At 43.4% G+C, this 19,162-nt stretch overlaps 1 protein-coding gene across 1 annotated transcript in view; it reads left to right on the top strand.

Annotated features, from left to right (window-relative positions):
- The window catches only part of BUD13 (BUD13 homolog), a 134,371-nt gene extending 118,159 nt beyond the window's left edge, over window positions 1-16,212 (top strand). The window contains exon 11 of the mRNA XM_072822134.1: window positions 16,066-16,212. The gene's annotated coding sequence lies outside the window, so the exon portion shown is untranslated. The remainder of the gene's footprint in view (window positions 1-16,065) is intronic.
- Window positions 16,213-19,162: the final 2,950 nt, after the last annotated feature.

Below are 19,162 nucleotides of genomic sequence, written 5' to 3'. Positions count from 1 at the left end.
ACACTATAAGAGACCCTGGGAATACATTAGTGAACACCACAGATGAGGTTTATGCCCCCATTAAGCTGACATGGGAGAGACAGACAGTAAACAGAAGGATAGGTGACCAACAGGGGACGCTCCCCTGGCTGGAGGGTCAGGGAAGGACCAGTCTGCTATCAGAGGGGAAAAATCCTGTCTTGAGAGGGACGCTCTAGTTCGTGTCTACTCACTAGTGGTGTGATCTTGGGCATGTTACCTGTCCCTGAGCTCATTATCTTCATCCATGAAAGAAGAAGTTTGGAAGAAGGTCCCTTTTTACTCTAGAATTATTGTGTCCTAACAGCAAAGCAAATTTGCTTTTAGATAAATTCATAAACATATTACATTATTTCTTGAGTCTTAGTCATCATAAAAAAATGTAAAATTCCAATTAAGCATAAAGCAGAAGAAAAAAAGAAATAAACACAACAAAATAAATAGGCAAACTGACAAAAACATCCTACCCACAATCCCTCCTCTCAGGGATAAGGGGAATCCCTTCTGGCACTTTGGGAATCTAGGCTTGGCCCGAGCTGGCAGTGAACCTCGGCCAGGGTCTGGGGCGTGCACTGTCTTCCGCTCGCCCCTCCCCTGTCCCTGCCCTGCCGAAGCCGGGGAGGGGGGGTGGGCAACTGCCCCCCTCCAAGGGCACAGGGCCCCTCTCTGGCTGCCTCGGCTAGTCTCGGGCCGTGATCACTGATGAGAGGCCGCCCCGGCAGGGCGCACAGAGGTGATGCCTCCAGGGGCGGGCTCTGCAGGACACCTGCTGCGGGAGGGGAGGCCCGCGCGCTCCGCCCGCGTTGGCCCCGCTGCGCGGGGTGCAGTGCAGCGTGCGGCCGACAGATGGCAGCACTGCACCGCCTCAGTGCCGCGCCGCGGCGGGGTCGGTCTGGGGAGGGGCTTGTCCTCTGCCCTCCGGGCCTCTGAGTGGGGACCACCGCTCTGGCTGGGCCGCGTGGAAGGTGTGGTTCACGTAGCCTCCACGCACAGCGACAGAAGGATCATTGCATTCTGGAGGCCGTGGCCCTGGTCTCCATCCCCGAATTGCTCCCTGAACCTCGAGGGTCGAGGGTCGAGGGTCCTTGCAGTTTCCTTGGAGAAGCTCTGGGGATAGGACCTCAAGACCCTGGGGAACTGGCCTGGCCTCCCCGCTCCCTCCCGCCCCTCCCCTCCCGGCAGCTTCACAGCACCTGTTCCCGTGTGGATTCCAGTCCTGGGAGGGCACAGGACAGAGAGGAGGGGCCAGGCTGGCTAAGATCTCCATTCCAGTCTCACTGCCTGACCTCCAAGCCCAGTTCCACCATTTGCTTGCTCGATTGCAAATCACTTAACCTCTCTGAGTTTACTTATCTCTAAAAGGGGAACAATAAAAATGTTCGGTTTCATTATCCCTAGCTATTTTAATCACAGCTCTAAAAGACCTCCCCTCCCCAGAAATGCTAAGAAGCATTTCTCAGTGGTCTTATTTCCTAACAGTCCCTGTGCTTGTCCCCTGTCTTCCCCTCAGGACCCCTAACCTCTCTATTTCCCTTCAATAATAGCCCACCAACACCTGCCACGTATTGGGGGTAGACACCATGCTGGGCACTATGAGTACATTTCAGTTAATCTTTTAAGAAGACTTTGAGGTTCTGCTTCACACAGGTGGGGAAAGTGGGGCTCAGAAAGGTGATGTAACTTACTCAAGATCGCACAGCAGAGCCAGGATCCCAAACCAGGTGTCCCAGTTCTGGACTGACTTTCTTCAGACCCTTCGGCTCCCCATGCTCCCAAGTTGGGCTGTTTTTTTCCTGTTCAGACCCTTAGTCAGGTTCCAAAAGTCCCTTTCTCTGGGGTCCTGGCCTCGCTCCAAACCGTGGGTACTGTTGGTGCATCTGCTGAGCTCCTGAGTGCATGGGTGAAGGGGGGTAGGTGTGTGGAGGGCAAGCCTGAGCCTCCGGCTGCCCTTGGGTGGGTGTCCTCTACACAGGGCAGGCGGGGGATGGACTCACTCCTGAAGGCTAGTGCCCAACCCCGCCTGGTACCCCCCGCCAGTGCTGACTTGTTAGGCCAAGGAAGCTGACACCCTAACAGCGCCTGTCAGACTCCAATGAGTTGATGATGTGGAAACTGGTTATTAAGTGTAATAACAGTGGTTTGGTTTTTCCACGGTTCTGCCTGTAAGTGCCTAAGTGACAGCTGGCTTGTGCCACGGAGCTGCATTCTAAATGGGGCACTGGGGAGGGATTGGGGGCCCCTTCCAAGCTTTGGATGGAGGGAGATCAGGAAGTGCTGCCTCCACCTCTTCTGTGGGCCAGGCCTTCCAGCCCAGGTGGGCGGATGGACCCTGCCCTCTGGGCCAGGGCTTGGCTGGATGAGATGTGTGGACTCAGGACATCAACTCACTTGGTGATGTATCTCCAAACCTCCTGAGTCCTCATTTATAGAATGTTCCTTCTTGGGCATCCCCAGTGGCCCAGTGGTTTAGTGCCGCCTTCAGCCAGGGGTGTGATCCTGGAGACCTGGGATCGAGTCCCGTGTTGGGTTCCCTGCACGGAGCCTGCTTCTCCCTCTGCCTGTGTCTCTGCCTCTCTCTCTCTCTGTGTCTGTCATGAATAAATAAATAAAATCTAAAAAAAAAAAAAAAAAAAAAAGAATGTTCCTTCTTGACCCGATCCCTGGGTCAACAGTTTGAGAATCAGATGGGCAATCCAGGGGTTTGGGGTCTAAGCTCTACCCCTAAGTGTTTGTGACTCGGGAACATGGCTTACCTCTTTCAGTTGCCCCATCTCCATCATGAAGGGTTTGAACAGAGTTAACTTATCCACGTAACTACAAGTGTCACACCAACAGACAATGGAGAGAAGTTCACTGTTAGATGTATTTTGTTTGGCCCACGCAGTGCTTTAAATTTAAATGCCAACGTTTAAAATTCTAGACTTTCCAACGGAGATCCACATTTCTGGCTTTTCTTCAAGAATTGGAAGAATTGGTAAGTGGGCCTGCATGCCCACATGGCAACAGTTGGCTGCATTGGCACCCCCCTGAGACAGAGTTTATAGTCTCCAATTTACCACACACAGGCCCCACCAGTCTGTCAATTCCCAACACTGAAGCCCAGTGCCAGGCTGTTTGACTTGCTACATCTGAGCTACCTTACACAGCCGCATTCGGTGGCTGACCTGCATCGGAATTCACTGGGCCCGCTTTGTGTGTGGCATCATGCTTTACACTTCAGAAATTACAAAGATAAACCAAAGAGTTTAGATAGGCACTGAGACCTGTATCGGACTTAATGTAAATCTTAAAGAAGTAGTAGACGACCCATCATCCTCTTCAGTTTACAATCCTAGGACTGTTTCTCGGACTCTCTCTCCCTGAACTAGCCTAATGAGATATTTCACTCAGGGTAACCTCCATATCCACGCTCAGGTCTGGAAGGGAGATCGTCCTCTCCTCCCTGTCCCTATCATGCCTCACCCCGAACCTTCGAATAAGTTAGCCTTCCCCACTGAGTGTGTCTTAATCTAGCCATGTACTCTCTGCCTCAGTTTCCTTGTCTGCAAAGCGGGCCATTGAGTTGTGGAAAAGTTTTGAGTTTTGTGTTTGAACCTTTCAGGCTACCTAGTCCATGAGTGACCTCAGACAAGTCCCTTTACCTCTCTGAGTCTCCTCCTCTGCCAAATGGGGATACATACCGGCATTCTTATCTAAGAAAGCATGTTCTGGAAACTGGAAAGTACTATTCAAATTCACAATTAGTGTTATTAATTTTGTAAGTATAAACAGCACAGGATTCAATTCCTCCCCTGCCCCCGCCCTATATCAAGGGGATGGCAGGAGAATAATGTGAAGTGCTATGCATGGTGGTACTTTGGAAGGGAAACTGTTCCAGTCCACAAGGGATTCTTGTATTGCAGTTATTAATATAGTCTCACCAAATGGTCTTGGCTGGAAGCCCGAAGGGGTAGCAGCTGCTAAGACTTGGAGCTCTCCACCATCGTGGCTCCTTCTAACTTCTGCTCAAGAGGACATCCATCTTTCTGTCTTCTCCAGGCTGGCTTTGTTCTGTTCCCTAGGACTCACCCCATTGGCCCTTCCTACCCAGCTCTGTCTGTACCCCACACCACCCTTGCTCTCTGGGCACAGAGATGTCAAGGGCCATTGAGTGCCCACATCAGAGAGGTTTTTAGTGATGACCCAATTTTTCATTCAGTGGACAGATTATTTTTTGAGCCCCTACGATGTGCCAGGTCCATGTGCCAGATACAGAACAGATAACTGTTCTGGAAATTGATGTTAAAGTGATGAAAAGGCACATGAAGTCTTTGGTTTGCGGAGCTTATACTGGGAGGAGACAGAGATAATCTACAGGCAGATGCGTGGATGCAAATTCAGAGATAATGTAGATAGTGATAAATCTCATGAAGAAAATAAAGCAGAGAAAATATGGTGGCTGGGAGTGGGTGGTCTGGAGACCTCTTGGAGAGGAATGAAAGATGGAATGAAGCCATGGGAAAACTGAAGGGGATGCATTCCAAGCAGAGGGAATGATCTTGACTTGTTCAGGCCCCTTAATGAACTGATAAAGAACAGAGAGGGGGAGGGTCTTGCGTAAGGTAGCACAGCCATTCAACAGCAGCAGAGCAGGACTAAAATCCTGTTCTTCAGATTCCCAGGCCAGTGCTCTGCCGAGGCAGCCCTTGTTTATTTTTATTTTTATTATTATTATTTTTTAATGAAATGTCAACTTCTCCAGGGCAAGACTGGGCATCTCTGAATTCCCCACCTGTCCGTCATATTTCCGCACCCCAGCCAGGGTCCTCCTATGCACTGCTCTGTACCCAGGGCAGCTGTGCTCCTGCTCCAACTGTGCCCTCTGGAGGTACAAGGGACAAGGCAAGAGCAGAGGGAAAGCAGAGTGGCCAAGTGGTTCCTGCCATTAATTGCTAAGCGCAATAAACCCAGTGGAATCCCAGTCTTATAATGGCCTCGTTTAATTAATGCTAAATGACTGTGGGACCCGTATGGATTTATACATTAGATCCACATTAACACCAAATCGTTTGATCACGAATAACTGTTAAAATAATGAACACAGGCGCTTTACAACTAGATGAGAAGGATGTGACCCAGCCTCCTGGGTGGAGGGGGAGGGCAAAGCATTCTTCTCAGGGCTCTACCTCCCCGTCTCCTTTCCCTCCCTCTTTCTCTCTAAGTTGGTTATTTCCAAAAGGCATTTATTGAGCTATCTGTGTGCCAGGCACTGTGCTAAACTTCTCTCCTGGAGCTTACAGCCTAGATGAGGCATATTCTTGAAAAACAAAACATATTGTAAGAAAAATGCATTTATCAAGCATCTAGTAAGTTCTGGGGCTTTACAAATACCTTATTTAATCCTCTCAGCATTGGGAGGCAGGTACTATGATCACTTCTCACTTGGCAGATGAGAAAATCGTGCTTGTTAAGGATGAGTGAATGCCTCGCCCGAGGTGACCCACCTAGTTGAGGCAGAAAAATTGGAAATCAAACATAGATGTAGCCTCCCAAAGCCCTTGGTAATTCCTCTGCACCATCCTGCTCCCTAAGACAACAGTCTAGAGGCAGTGGTCCTCAACCTTGCTTGTACTTCGGACCTTCGGATTGGAGCTGTAAGGGAGGGCTCCATGGAGAAGGGGGGCTTGGAAGGGTGCCCGCAGTTGTGCATTGGGGGGGGGGGTGTGAAGAGTTGGTGGGTAGAATTCTTGGACGGCACTTTATGCTTCTCCCATCCCTCATCTATCCCTGACTGTCCCCCTTGTCCTTTGTGCTCACACATCGCCTCCACAGAGTGTCCAAGGTCTTCTTCCAAATAACTTCACTGAATCCAGAATCAGGTTATTTGATTCACTCATTGGGAGGGGAATGGGTTGAGCATGGAATGTGCCCAGTCCCATGGCCTCGGGAGGCACTGCCTTTACTCCTCATCGTTCACTTCATCATACATATCTTCCCTGGGCTTAAGCAAGGAGAGAAGACAGGAGCAGGCCTGTGAATGGATGGGGAGTGATGAGCTCAGCAGGACACAGACCACACGGGAACACTTGTTGGGCACATCCATGGGAGAGGAATGTAGTGGTGCCCAGCTCATTCTCTTCTGCCAGGACCCCCAATCTCTAGAAATCTTACCTTCCTACTGCTTCACCTACCATGATTTTCCCTGCACGGGTCCCCCCTGGGCAGGGGAAGTTAGGAATGTCTCTGACAGGGGTCCTTAGGGAGCTCCTGGAGCAAACTGGAAATGCCACTTGGTTGGTGAAGGCAGAGCAAAGATTGGTGCCCTGCACTCTGCCCCAAGCCTGCAAAATGAGGTCATGGCCTGGAGGACATACGCGTTGGCTCCCGGAGTGTCCAGCCCCAGTAGATGCTTGATTCTAAGTCAGGTTCAGTCATAATTACATCCATTGGTGCAAGCATTCCCTCCTCCTTCTGCTCTGCTAGACCAGCACTTGTCCGTTCAGACCCACCTCCAACACCGGCCTTGAGAAGCCAGCCCTGCTCTACTGAGGAGAACTAACCACTTCTGCTCTGTGTTTCCTGGCACTTTGCCCAAGCAGAGCACAAATCTCATTGTATTATGTGTATACACATCTGCCTTCTGGGGGGCTGCATGTAGGTGCTCACCCAGAAGAGATGAGGTTGGAGTGGGGCTGGCTTCTCTCTCACCAGAGAGTCCTGGAGGTGCCAGCTCAGGCTGAGCTCAGCTGTCACCATTTTGGGTGGAAAAATGCTGGGAAAGAGGGAAAAAAAAGAAAAAAAGAAATACAGGGCTAGGGAGATTTCCCAGTCAGTGAGTCATGCACCACTGGGCCTGTGCGTGTGTGTATGAGCCTTGGTTTCAGAAAGTCCTGTGGGCAAGTCCTGAGGGGTCTCCAAGAGGCCCTGGGTTGACATTTCTGTGGGCTCACAGGCTGGGCTTTGTCCCCTGAGTGGAGCTGCCAAGTCCAGCTGCTTCCAGCAGGTTCCAGAGGAGCCGCGAGGACCAGGCCAGTCAGCGGGCTAGAGATGATCCGTCTAACCATCCACAGCACAGACAAATGGGCACAATATTTTGAGTTCCTCTTCACTTAGCCAGAACATAAATCAGCTCTCTGTAGGGAGTTCAGAACAGTCTTTTGGTGTTCAGTTCTGGAAACGGAGATGAGCCCAGGGGGGCACCCAAAGACTGACTACCTCAAAGGGGGCTCCGCCTGAGTGGCCCTGAGAGTGATTTGGCCGCGTCTCAGCACGGTGCCACTGGCCCAGTTCACTTCTACCTACTTTATTTGAAACCCAGCTGAACATTTCAGACTTGATTCCCTCGGGAAGAGGACCATTAATATACAATAAGACTGGATTATGGAGGGTCTGGAATGCCAGGATAAAGAATTTGGCTTTAGTGACTTAAGGCAAATACCTGGTGTGTGTATCAAGGCCACCCTCTTTCTCACCCATGGCAACGATCAGTAACTGATCACAGCACCTTTCTCCAATGAATCTGAACTTGTCCTCAGTATCTTTCTTGACCTACGGCTCAAGAGAGCTGTTACACTGATTGGAGCTGGGTATTCAAGGCAAATTTGCCACCTCTGGGTCCAGTCTCCACACTGTACACATGAAAAAGAAATAACTGAGGCTAAGGGAGATGCTGTGACCTGTCCACGGCCATCCTTAATTTGGTAGGCAGAGGGGATAATGGTAAGTCCTTGTTCGGGGGAGGACATGATGGAAGCAGGAAGAGTAGCCCAGCATCATGGAGCAGGGACTAATAATGTGAGGCAAGGCAGGTGCCTGGATGCAGAATTCAGAGAAACATCACTCTCAGCTGTCGACTCCATGCTTGCAAGACCCTGAGAATGAGACCTTTTTAAATTTTGCCCCCAGGAGCTCTCTGGCCTCACCCTCATCCCTGCCCTGGCTGGGAGACTAGTTAGCAACTAACTTTTGCCAAGTCCATTAAGTGGAGCTGTGACAGCAGGAATGCAAGAAACAGATCAAAACTGGCAGATTTTGTAAAGGAAGAACAAGCAGGACTTGGTGGCAGATGGGTCACAAGGGTAAGAGAAAGCGACGTATTTGTGCGTCAAGGTGATCATGAAGATGATAGAACCCTGACAGGAACAGAAAACAGGGAACAGGGTTAGAGCTTGGTAGCAGCTTGTGATTTTGCCTTTCTGGTGGGTGTTGTTCAGTATTGGCCTGCTCTTTTTTTTTTTTTTTATTGTGGTCTAACACAGAGAAAAATGTACATCTTGTATGTAGTGAATTCCCAAAAGCCAACCACGCTACCTCGTAACTACTATCCAGGTCAAGGAACAAAACATTATGTCCCTTCTGGTCTCCACTCCTGCCCCCAAGGCAGCCAGTGCCCTGACTTCTAACACTGTCAATCAGTTTTGCTTGGTTTCGGACTTTGCGTGAATGCAATCTCACAGTCTGTACTCTTTTGCATCTGGCTGCTTTCACTCGGTATTATGTTTGTGAGATTCATCCATGTTGTGAGTGATTGTAGATTATTTGTTCTCCTGGCTGTATAATGTTCTATGGTGCGACTGTACTATGACTTATTTACCTATTTGACTGTTGATAGGCATTTGCACAATTTCCAGTTTCAAGCTTCTATGGACAGTGCTGCGAGGTACACCAGTGCGCATGTCTTTTGGTGACAATATGTGTGCATTTCTGTTGAGTGTGTTATGTATGAGTGGAATTGCTGGGTCATGGGGTGTGTGCATGTTCAGCTGTAATCGGTACTCTGCTGGGCAACTCCTGATTGTCACCATGAGTATGTTAGAATAGGACCTTGACAATGCAGAAGCCAAGATGGGATTAGAGGTACAATAACTTTATTGGGGAGAAATCCTGTGAGGGTCAAAGAGGAGGAAGCAGGATTAGGCAGGGATCAGGCTTCCAACCTCAATATCCCTCTGACTCTGTGAAAGAAGAGGATGGGGGATTGGATAGGATGAGTCCAAGACCCAACACAGGTCTGAGAAGGCAATGGTCAGGCTGAGGGAGACTCTACAGCCAGAATTACCATTAGGAGAGGGATCCCTAGTACCAGCTGTGCTTTGTCACTGACTGGGAGCAGCTGGGGGAAGTGTGGCCTCAGCACTAATGTGCTTTTGGTTCTGGAGGAATGGCAGCTGCATTCCCTGCAGCAGGATATTTGATCCATGCATGTTCATGGCCACCACCTGACAGTTATGAACTCTGGGGGTGATCGCCAGAAGTACAGTGAAGCGCTTGAGAACCTAGGTTTTAGAATCAACCTGGCCAGGCTCAAGCCCTAGCTCAGTCATTTGCTAGTTGTGTGATTTCCCATAGGTTGACTAACCCTCTGAGCCTCAGTCTGCAAGTCACTAAAATGGAAGTGATGACAACTAACTCATACGGTTGTTGTAAGGATTAAATGAGATAATTCAACAAAAGCACTCAGTACACAGTAGTCATTTGATAAGTAGTAGGAGTTCATTGTTCAGCCACACATTTATTGAGCACCTAATATGCCAGGCACTGTTTTAGCCTTGGGCAGATGCAGCAGTGAGCAAACCAGAGTTGTATGTTCTTGTAGAGAGACATAGCTAATAGATAGACAAACCAGCAAAATATAAAGTGTGTCAAAGAGTTGTAACCGTGCAGGAGAAAAATAAAGCAAGAAAAAGTGGGGTGATGGGGGAGGGGGCTCTATCCTGTGTTACCAGAGTGGTCAAGGAAGTCTCCCCTAATAGAAACTTCAAAAAACTGAGGGAACTAGCCATTCTAGTGAATGGGGTAAGCACACCCCAGGCAGAAGAAACAAGTGTCAAGGTCCTGGCATCCAACCAAGTATACTTGGCCTGTTAGAGGCAGAGCATGAAGGCTTCTGGGTAAGAGCAGAGAGAGGGAGCAGTGGGTGGTTGGAGATGAGGTCAGAGAAGTAGTTGGACCAGGAAATGCGGCACCTGTGGGCTTTACTCTGAGCAAGAGAGGAAGTCAATCTAGATTATGTAGGGTTTCTATTTTTCCATATTCTCGCCAACACTTGACAACTTAATTTTTCGTGTCAATGTTATGGGCATGAAGTGGAATTTCCTTGTTTTAATTTGAAGTTCTCATATTATGAGAAACAAGGCTGAATAACTCTTTATAAGCATTTTATTCATTTGGGTTTCTGTGTCTATGAATCACCTATTCATATCCTTTTCCTGTTTTTCTGTAGGATTTTGTCATATTGATTTGCAGTTTTCAGGCATGTTACAGATAGAAATCTTTAATGATTTTAGACTTTAAAATATGTTCTGTCAGTTGTCACTTGTTTGTTAATTTTGTCCCTAGCACCTGTGGTCCGTTGAGTAGTGTCTTTCAAGACTTCTTGTCTACTAGGAACCTCGGAATGTGACCTTGTTTGGAAATAAGGTCTCTGCAGATGTAATTAGTTAAGGACCTCAGGATGAAGTAATCCTGGATTTTGTCTGAGCTATAAATCCAATGACTGGAGAGGACACAAAAGCCATTTAAAGACAGAAGAGGAGATTGGAGTTATGCTGCCATAAGCCAAGGAATGCCTGGAGCTTTCAGAAGCTGGAAGAGGCCGGGGAGAGTTCCTTCCTAGAATCTTCCGAGGGAGCATAGTGCTGCTAATTCCTTGACATTAGGCTTCCAGCTTCCAGAACTGCAACAGAATAAGTTTCTGTTGTTTAGAGCTCCCCAGTTTGTGAAACTATGTCATGACAGCCCCAGGAAGGTCCGTATGGATTTTGGCACAGGGTAGTGGTATGCTGCTGTAACAAATACCCAAAAATGTGGAAATGGCTTTGGAATTGAGTAATGGACAGAGGCTGGAAGAATTTTGAAGCTTATTATAGAAAAAGCTTACACTGCATTGAGAAGGTCATTGAGGGAAATATGAATGTGAAAGGCAATTCCAGGGAGTGCTGCCATGGAAGTGAGGAGCACAGCTGAGAAAGCTTCTATCATGAAATAGAATGCACTAGAAACAGTATTACTGGTGGGGCCGCAGGAGGAAATGAGGAACATGTTACTGGAAATGAGAGCAAAGGCAATTTTTTTTTTATAAAGTGGCAGAGAGGGGCATCTCGGTGGCTCAGTCAGTTAAGTGTCTGCCTTCGGCTCAGGTCATGATCCCAGGGCCTGATCTCAGTGGGGAGTCTGCTTGTCCCTCTTCCTCTGAGGCTCCCCCTGCTTGTGCTCTCTTCTCTCTCAAATAAATAAATAAAATCTTTCTTAAAAAAGTGCCAGAGAACTTGGCTGATTTACGCTCTACTGTTAGATGAAATGCAGAACTTGACTAGGATATTTAGCTGGGGACATTTCTAAGCAAAGTGTGGAAAGTGTGGCCTATTTCCCTTTATAGCTCAGAATAAAGTCCAAGAGAAAAGAGTTGGCTTGAGGAAGAAATTGTTAAACATAAAGGAGCCAGCACTTGATGATTTGGAAGGTTCTTGGTTTATCTAGATTGCTACGATTAGGAAATTCACTGTTGAGAAAGCATGCTCAGGAGAAAGCACTGAAAGTATGACTGACAACATTGTGCTGAGGAGACTAGGTATGTGACAAATGGATCCAACTAGGCTCTCTGAACAGAAGCGAAGGATAGAGGTGGGGTCATCCAAAAAGCATCTGTGGGTAACATTCATGTCCAATGGCATGAGATTCCCATGACACACAGGAGACTCACAAACCTTGTGACTGAAAGGGCCAGAGACTAGACAAAGTGAAGGAAGGCTGGCCGACTTCTGGGATTCTGCAGGTGGGAAGCTGGCTGGTAGCTACAAACGTGTGCTACCCTTAAGGAAACAGATGAATGGCTCTGGAGCAAAACGTAGAGATGCAGAAGCAGAGGCCAGAAAGGCAGGGGCTGCCACTGTAGGCCCAGGGGACAGTGCATGAAGCCACAGAGGATCATTCTTAGGCTTTGAAATTAATAGGATTTTTGGATTTCTGACTTGCTTGGGAATGATGACCTTTTTATTCCTTTAAATCTCTCCCTTTTGGAATGGGAATATCTGCTCTGTGCCTGTCCCATCACTGTATTTGCAAGAAGATAACTTGTTTTCTAGTTTCATACGTCTGTAGATGGAGACAAATTTTGCCCCAGGATAGATTATACCCAGACTCTCACCTATACCCGTTTTATAGATTTAGATGATTGGATTTGGGACTTTTGAATTGATTATATTTAGTTAAGGTTTTTAGACTTAGAATTGTCGCTGGAGGGCAGCCCTGGTGGCTCAACAGTTTAGCGCTGCCTTCAGCCCAGGATGTGATCCTGGAGACCCGGGATTGAGTCCCATGTCAGGCTCCCTGCATAGAGCCTGCTTCTCTCTCTGCCTGTCTCTCTCTGTGTGTCTTTCATGAATAATTAAATTTTTAAAAAATCTTAAAAAAGAATTGTCGCTGGAATGAGTTAAGATTTTTCTGAATATTGGGATGGGGTAAATGTACTTGCATGTAGGCAGGATATGAATTTCGGGGAAACCAGAGGACAGACTGTGATGGGTTGAACGTGTTCCTCAAGAAGATCTGTTGAAGTCCTAAACCTTGGTACCAGTGAATGTGACCTTATTTAGAAGTAGGGTCTTTGCAGATGTAATCAAGGTAAAAATGGAGCCTTTAGAGTAGACCCTAATCTAATACGACTGGTGTTCTTTTAAGGAGAGGTAAATACCATGTGAAGGCAGGGGCATGCAGGGAGAAGATGGTCATATGATGATAGAAGCAGAGATCAGAGTGATCCACATACAAGCCAAGTTATGCTAAGAATTGTTGGCCAACACCAGAAGCCAGAAGAAGCAAAGAAGGATTCTCCCCTACAGGTCCTACAGGGAGAGTTCCCTGCTGACACCTTCACTTCAGACCTCTAGCCTCCCGAGGTTTCAGAGGGAGCATGCCCTCTGACATCTTGACTTTAGATTTTTAGCCTCTAGAACTCTTAGTAAATTTCTGTTGTTTTAAGTTACCCAGTTGAACTAATACAGCATCCTTTCGAAATCTTTAATTTTTTTGCAGTGTCACATACAATTTATTTCTTCATTAATGTTTGATTTTATTTTTTGAAACCTGAGGTTATGATTGACATGTAACATTATATAAGTTTCAGGGATCAGGGATACAACATAACTGTTCGATATTTGTATACACTGCAAAATGATCACCACAGTAAGTCTAGTTAACTCTATCGCCTTACATAGTTACAAAAATTATTTTTTTCTTGTGCTAAGCACTTGTAAGATCTACTCTCTTAGCAGCTTTTAAATATGCACTATGATAGTAATAAGTATAGTCACCAGGGTGTACATTACATCCCCATGACTTACTTATTTTATAACTGGAAGTTTGTACATTTTGATCCCCTTCTCCCCTTTTTTCAACCCCTGCCTCAGGTAAACACCAATCTCTTCTCTGTATCTGCATGCTTTTGTTGTTGCTTGTTTAGATTCCACATATAAGTGAGATCACATAGTATTTGTCTTTGTCTGACTTATTTCACTTAGCATAATGCTCTTGATGTCCATTCATGTTATTGCAAACGGCAAGAAACATCTTAATTTTGATGCAGGAAATTCATCAATTTTTGCCTTATGGATTTGCTATTTGAGTTTTGTTTACAAAATTCTATCCCTGCCCAAGATCACAAGGAGAGTTTTATTCATTTTTATTCTATTAGTTCTATTGTTCTACCTATCAAGTTTAGGTCTTTAATCTATCTGGAATTCACTATTGTATATGGTGTGAGGTAAAGATTTTTTGGTGAACCACCAACCACATCCTTTCCCACTTATTAGTTTTGCTGTCTTTATCATATATCAAGTTCCTATACACACACACACAGATCTGTTTATATATTCTCTCTTCTGTTCCATTGGATTTATATGTCTATTCTTGAGTTAGAACCAAGCTTTGTAAAATTGTATAGCTCTGTACTATGTCATAATATAAAATATAGCAAATCACTGTGCTTTCTTCTTTTTAAAACATTGATTTAGTTTTTTGTGGATTTTGAACCTTCATTTTTTCTATATATTAATTTGGGAATCAATTTGTTAACTTTCAAAAAAATTGGTAGAATTTTGATTGAACTTTGAATTTAGAGATGATTCCATTTTCATAGAATTTCCTGCAAATTTGCAGTTGAATCTAGAGTGTTGGTCAAATCCAAACTGTATATCTATCAATATCTACCTGTCTGTCTATATTTTTTTGTCTATATTGATAGATGTAGATATACATTTTTTACATTCATAAGTGGGTTATGTTCTTACTTCATGAGGAAGTAAGAACATATGTCAGAATCATATATTCTTACTTATGGAGTCATATGTTCTTACTTATGGACAATGTCTGGTTGACTCTCCTAAATTGGTTTTAGTTGCCATTAATAATTAATAGCTAGATCAATTAATTGACTCTCATTAGGAGTCCCAATAGGTTGATATTTTAATTTAAACAATTTTTATTCTTGATTTTACTGATTTCTACCCTTTCCTCTTTAATAATTTTTGTTTTTGAGTTTACTCCATAATCTCCCCCCCCCACAAATTCCTGAGTCAAAGCTTAGCTCATTTTTTCCCCATCTTTGTTGTTTTCTGGAAAATATAGTTAAAGCCATTAATTTTCCTTAAGTCTTGCTTTAGTTGTGTCCCACAAATTTTGACATGTGGTGTTTTTATTGTCATTCAGTTCTAAGTATTTTGTAATTTCCCCTATGATTTCCTCTTTAACACAAATGTTATTAAGTAGCTTAGTTTTCAGTTTCTATACCTTTGGGATTAATAAGTACCTGTCTTTTTGTTATTGATTCTTATTTTTATTGCAGTCTCTGGAAATGGTTGAATTGTCATCCTTTGTAGCCTAATTTGTGGTAGATTTTTTTAATGTTCTAGGTGAGCTAAATAATAATATACATTCTTCATGTTTGGGGTCTAAAGTACCTCAGTTCAAAGTTATCAACTATACTATTCAAATCTATTAGCACATTTTTGTCTTCTGATCTGTTAGTTTTTGAGAAGAGTGTGGTAAATTCCTTAACTACAGTTTTTATTTTTTAATGTTTGTCTCTTCCCCTCTAATATGTCAGCTATTGCTTTATAGTAGTTGAGGCTATAATATTAACAGATGATCCTTGTATCTTTCTTCTTTGTCTCTTGTTTTCTTTTTGGCCTAGAGTTCTATTGGCCTAAAAATAAAACTGTGCTGTTGTTTTTTCATGGAATATCTTTACTATTTATATTAATGAAGTTTGGATTCAACTAGTCAAAGAAAACTCAAAATGTCAGTGTCCCGAACAAGATAGAAGTTTATTTTATCAAAGTCTGGAAGAAGCCAAGGGTGGGTACTGCTTACAGAGGATATTTCTTAATTCAACCTAGGCAGACAATAGCTGTTATGGCACCCCCATAAATTCTTTAGGGATCTAAGGTTCTTTTACCTACCCTTTCACAATGCATAGGTTATATCCCTTGTCCTCATGATTTAGTAAGAAGGAAAGAAGAAGCAGAAGGAGAAGGACACACCTCCTTTCTTTAAGAATACTGCCTGGAAATTGAATATATCATTATTACTTACATTACATGGTTAGAACTTCATTGTAGGCCATTCCTAGCTGCAGGGGAGGTTGAGAGATGCAGTCTTTATTCCAGGAAGCCATGTGCCTAGCTAAAAATTGTGTCCTATTAAATGGAAGAAGGGAAAAAATAATTGACAATTATCTTTCTCTGTAATACCATCTCTTTATTTTTCAACTTTTCTGTAGATTTTGTTTTAAAATTGAACATTTTATTGAGATAATTGTAGTTTCACATGCAGTATAAGAAATAACACAGAGAGGTCCCACATACACTTTAACCAGTTTCCCCTGATGGTGACATTTTATAGACAGCTATAATATCTCAACCGAGATACTGACAATGATACAATTCACCAATATTATTTCTTATTCAGATTTTCTCACTTTTACTTGCACTCGTTTTTGTGTGTATGTGTACATGCACAGTTAGTTGTTTGTGTGCACACATTTAGTTCTTTATAATTCTATCACTGTTGTAGGTTTGTGTATCCACCACCACAATCAAGATACTGAACAGTCTCATTACCACAAGAATCCCAGTTGCCTGTTTTTGCCACATCCACCTCCATCCTCCTTCTGCCACCATCCCGTATCCTCTGGCAACCACTACTCTGCGTTGAAAAAATGTTATGTAAGTGGAACCATAATATGTAACATTTTGGGATTCACTTTTTTTTCACTCAGCATAATTCCTCGGAGATTTATTCCAGTTGTTGCCCATATTGACAGTTCATTTTTTTGTTGTGGCTGAGGCATATTCCATGTATATGTGTACTGTGGTTTGTTTAACCATTCATCTCCTGAAGGACATCTGAACTGATTCCAGTGTTTGGCTGTTATAAACAAAGCTGCTATGGACATTCATGTACAGTTTTTGTGTGTGTGTGTGAACATAAGTTTTTATTTCTCTGGGATAAATGCCCAAGAGTAGAATTGCTGTATGGTAATTGCATATTTTAGTTTTATAAGAAACTATTTTCCAGAGTGGCTGTATCACTGTACATTCCTACTAGCAGGGCATGAGTGATCCAGTTTTTTCTACATCTTCACCAGCATTTGTTGTTGTTTTTTTTTAGTCATCATGAGAGGTGTATAGTGATCTCTCATTGTGGTTTTAATTTGCATTTCTGTGATGGCTAATGATGTTGAATATCTTTTCATGTGCTTATTTACCATCTGTTTGTCCTCATTGGTGAAATGTTTGCTCCTGTCATTTGCCCGTGTTCTAATTGTGTATATAAATATATTCTCCTTCACATATATTTTTCCTGTTTTGAGAGTTATTTATATGTTCTAGATGCTAGTCATTTGTTGTATATGTCATTTGAAAATATTTCTCCCAGTCTGTAGCTTGTCTTTTCATAATCTTTACATGGAAAAAAAAATCTTTACATGGACTTTCACAGAGCAAAAGTTTTAAATATTGATGAAGTCCAATTTATCAAGTTTTCCTTTTTTGGGCTGAGCTTTTGATATCAAGTATGAGACTTCTTAAGACTTCTTTACCCAGCCCCAGAACCAGAAGATTCCTCCTACTTTCATTGTAAAAGAAATTTATAGTTTTACACTCTACACTTAAATTCATGATTCATTTGGAGTTTGTTTTTGTATAAGGTATGAGGTTGAAGTCAAGGTTTATGTCTTTGTTTATGGATGTCCAGTTACTCCAGGATCATTTGGTGAAATGCTATTCTTCCTCCATTGAATTCCTTTCATACTTTTGTCAAAAATCAGTTGAATATATTTGTGTAGGTCTACTTCTGGGATGTCTCTTTTGTTCCATGGATCTATGTGTTTATCCCTCTGCTAATATCATATCATCCTGTCTACTGTATAGTAAGCTTTAAAATCAGATAGAGAGCAGCTGGGGTAGCTCAGTGGTTTAGCGCCGCCTTCAGTCCCGGGCGTGATCCTGGAGACCCGGGATTGAGTCCCATGTCAGGTTCCGTGCATGGAGCCTGCTTCTCCCTCTGCCTGTGTCTCTGCCTCTCTCTCCTCTCTGTGTCTCTCATGAATAAATAAATAAAATCTTAAAAAAAAATAAAATCAGGTAGAGTGATTTTCCCCGTTTTATTCATCTTTGTCAAAATTGTTTTAGCTGTTTAAGTGTCTGTGCCTTTCCATATAAATGTTAGAATGAGCTTGTCTAGTGATGGCTAATATGTGTCAATGTGACTGGATCACAGGGTGCCCAGATATTTGGTTCAGTGTTTTCTGGGTGTGTCTGTATGAGTCTGCAGGTGTTTCAGACATGGTTAACATTTAAATCCCTAGACTGATTAAAGGAGATTGCCCTTATTCAATGTTAGTTGGCCTCATCCAATCCATCAACGCTTAATAGAACAAAAAGACTGAGTAAGTGAGAATTTGCTCCCTCTTTGCCTGACTTTCTTCAAGCTGGGACATCAGTCTTCTCCTGTCTTTGGACTTAGACTCAGGCTGGAACCATACTGTTGAGCTTCTAGCTTGCCAACTGCAGATCTTGGGACTTCTCAGGCTCCATTATCGTGTGAGCATATTTCTTATAATCTCTCTCTCTCTCTCCATATATAAATTTGGGGGGAATTAACATTTTTACTATATTAAATCTTCCAATCTGTGGACATGGTATGTCTCTCCAGTTGTTTGGGTCTTCTTTTATTTATTTCATCGGCATTTTGTATGTTTCAAGATATGAATCTTGAACATATTTTGTCAAGTCTATGCCTTAAATATTTTATTTTTGGGGGGAGGGATTGTAAATAATATTGTGCTTTTAATTTCTGTTTCTGTGTGCTCATTGTTGGTACGTAGAAATGTGATATATTTTGTATGTTTTATCTTTTATCCTGCAACCTTGCTGAACTCATTAGTTCTAGGTATCTTTTGTAGATTCCTTGGGATTTTCTACATAGACAGTCATGTCCTCTGTAAATAGAAGCGGCAGTTTTAATTGTTTCTTTTAAATCTGTATGCTTTTTGTTTCTTTCTCTTGCCTAATTGTAGTGGCTAGAACATGTAGTACTATGTTGGATAAGAGTGATGCTAATGGATATCTTTGCCTCGTTTCTTCTCTTAGGGGGAAAGTGTTCAGTCATTATCCATTAAGTGTGATGTTAGCTGAAGGTTCTTTGTAGATGCTCATTATCAAATTGAGATAATTGCCCTCTATTTCTAACTTGCTGAGTTTTTAAAAAATAATAAATGGGAAAAAATAATAAATGAGTGTTGGATTTTATCAAATGCTTTATCTGTGTCAGTTGATATGATAAAATGATTTTTCTTTTTTAGCTTATTGATATGGTGGACTACATAGATTTTTGAATGTTGAACCAGTCTGAGATAAATCCCATTCCATCATCATGTGTGATTCTTTTTATATATTGTTGGTTTCAGGACTTTTATTAAGGACTTTTTCATCTAAGTTTGTGAGAGATACTGGTCTATAGTTTTTCCTTTTTTGTGTGTCTTTGTCTGGTTTTCTTACCAGAGCCTCATAAAATGGGTTGGGAAAATTTCCCCTCCTCTTCTGTTTTTGGAAGAAACTTTATATAAAACTGTTAATAATTTTTTAAATTTTTGGATGGATTCTCCAAA

This window comes from Canis lupus, chromosome 3 (assembly GCF_048164855.1).
Source record: "Canis lupus baileyi chromosome 3, mCanLup2.hap1, whole genome shotgun sequence".
In the NCBI taxonomy this organism is placed as follows: domain Eukaryota; kingdom Metazoa; phylum Chordata; class Mammalia; order Carnivora; family Canidae; genus Canis; species Canis lupus.
The sequence above is the reverse complement of the archived record's forward strand: the minus strand, read 5'-3'. Positions and strand labels throughout refer to the sequence as shown.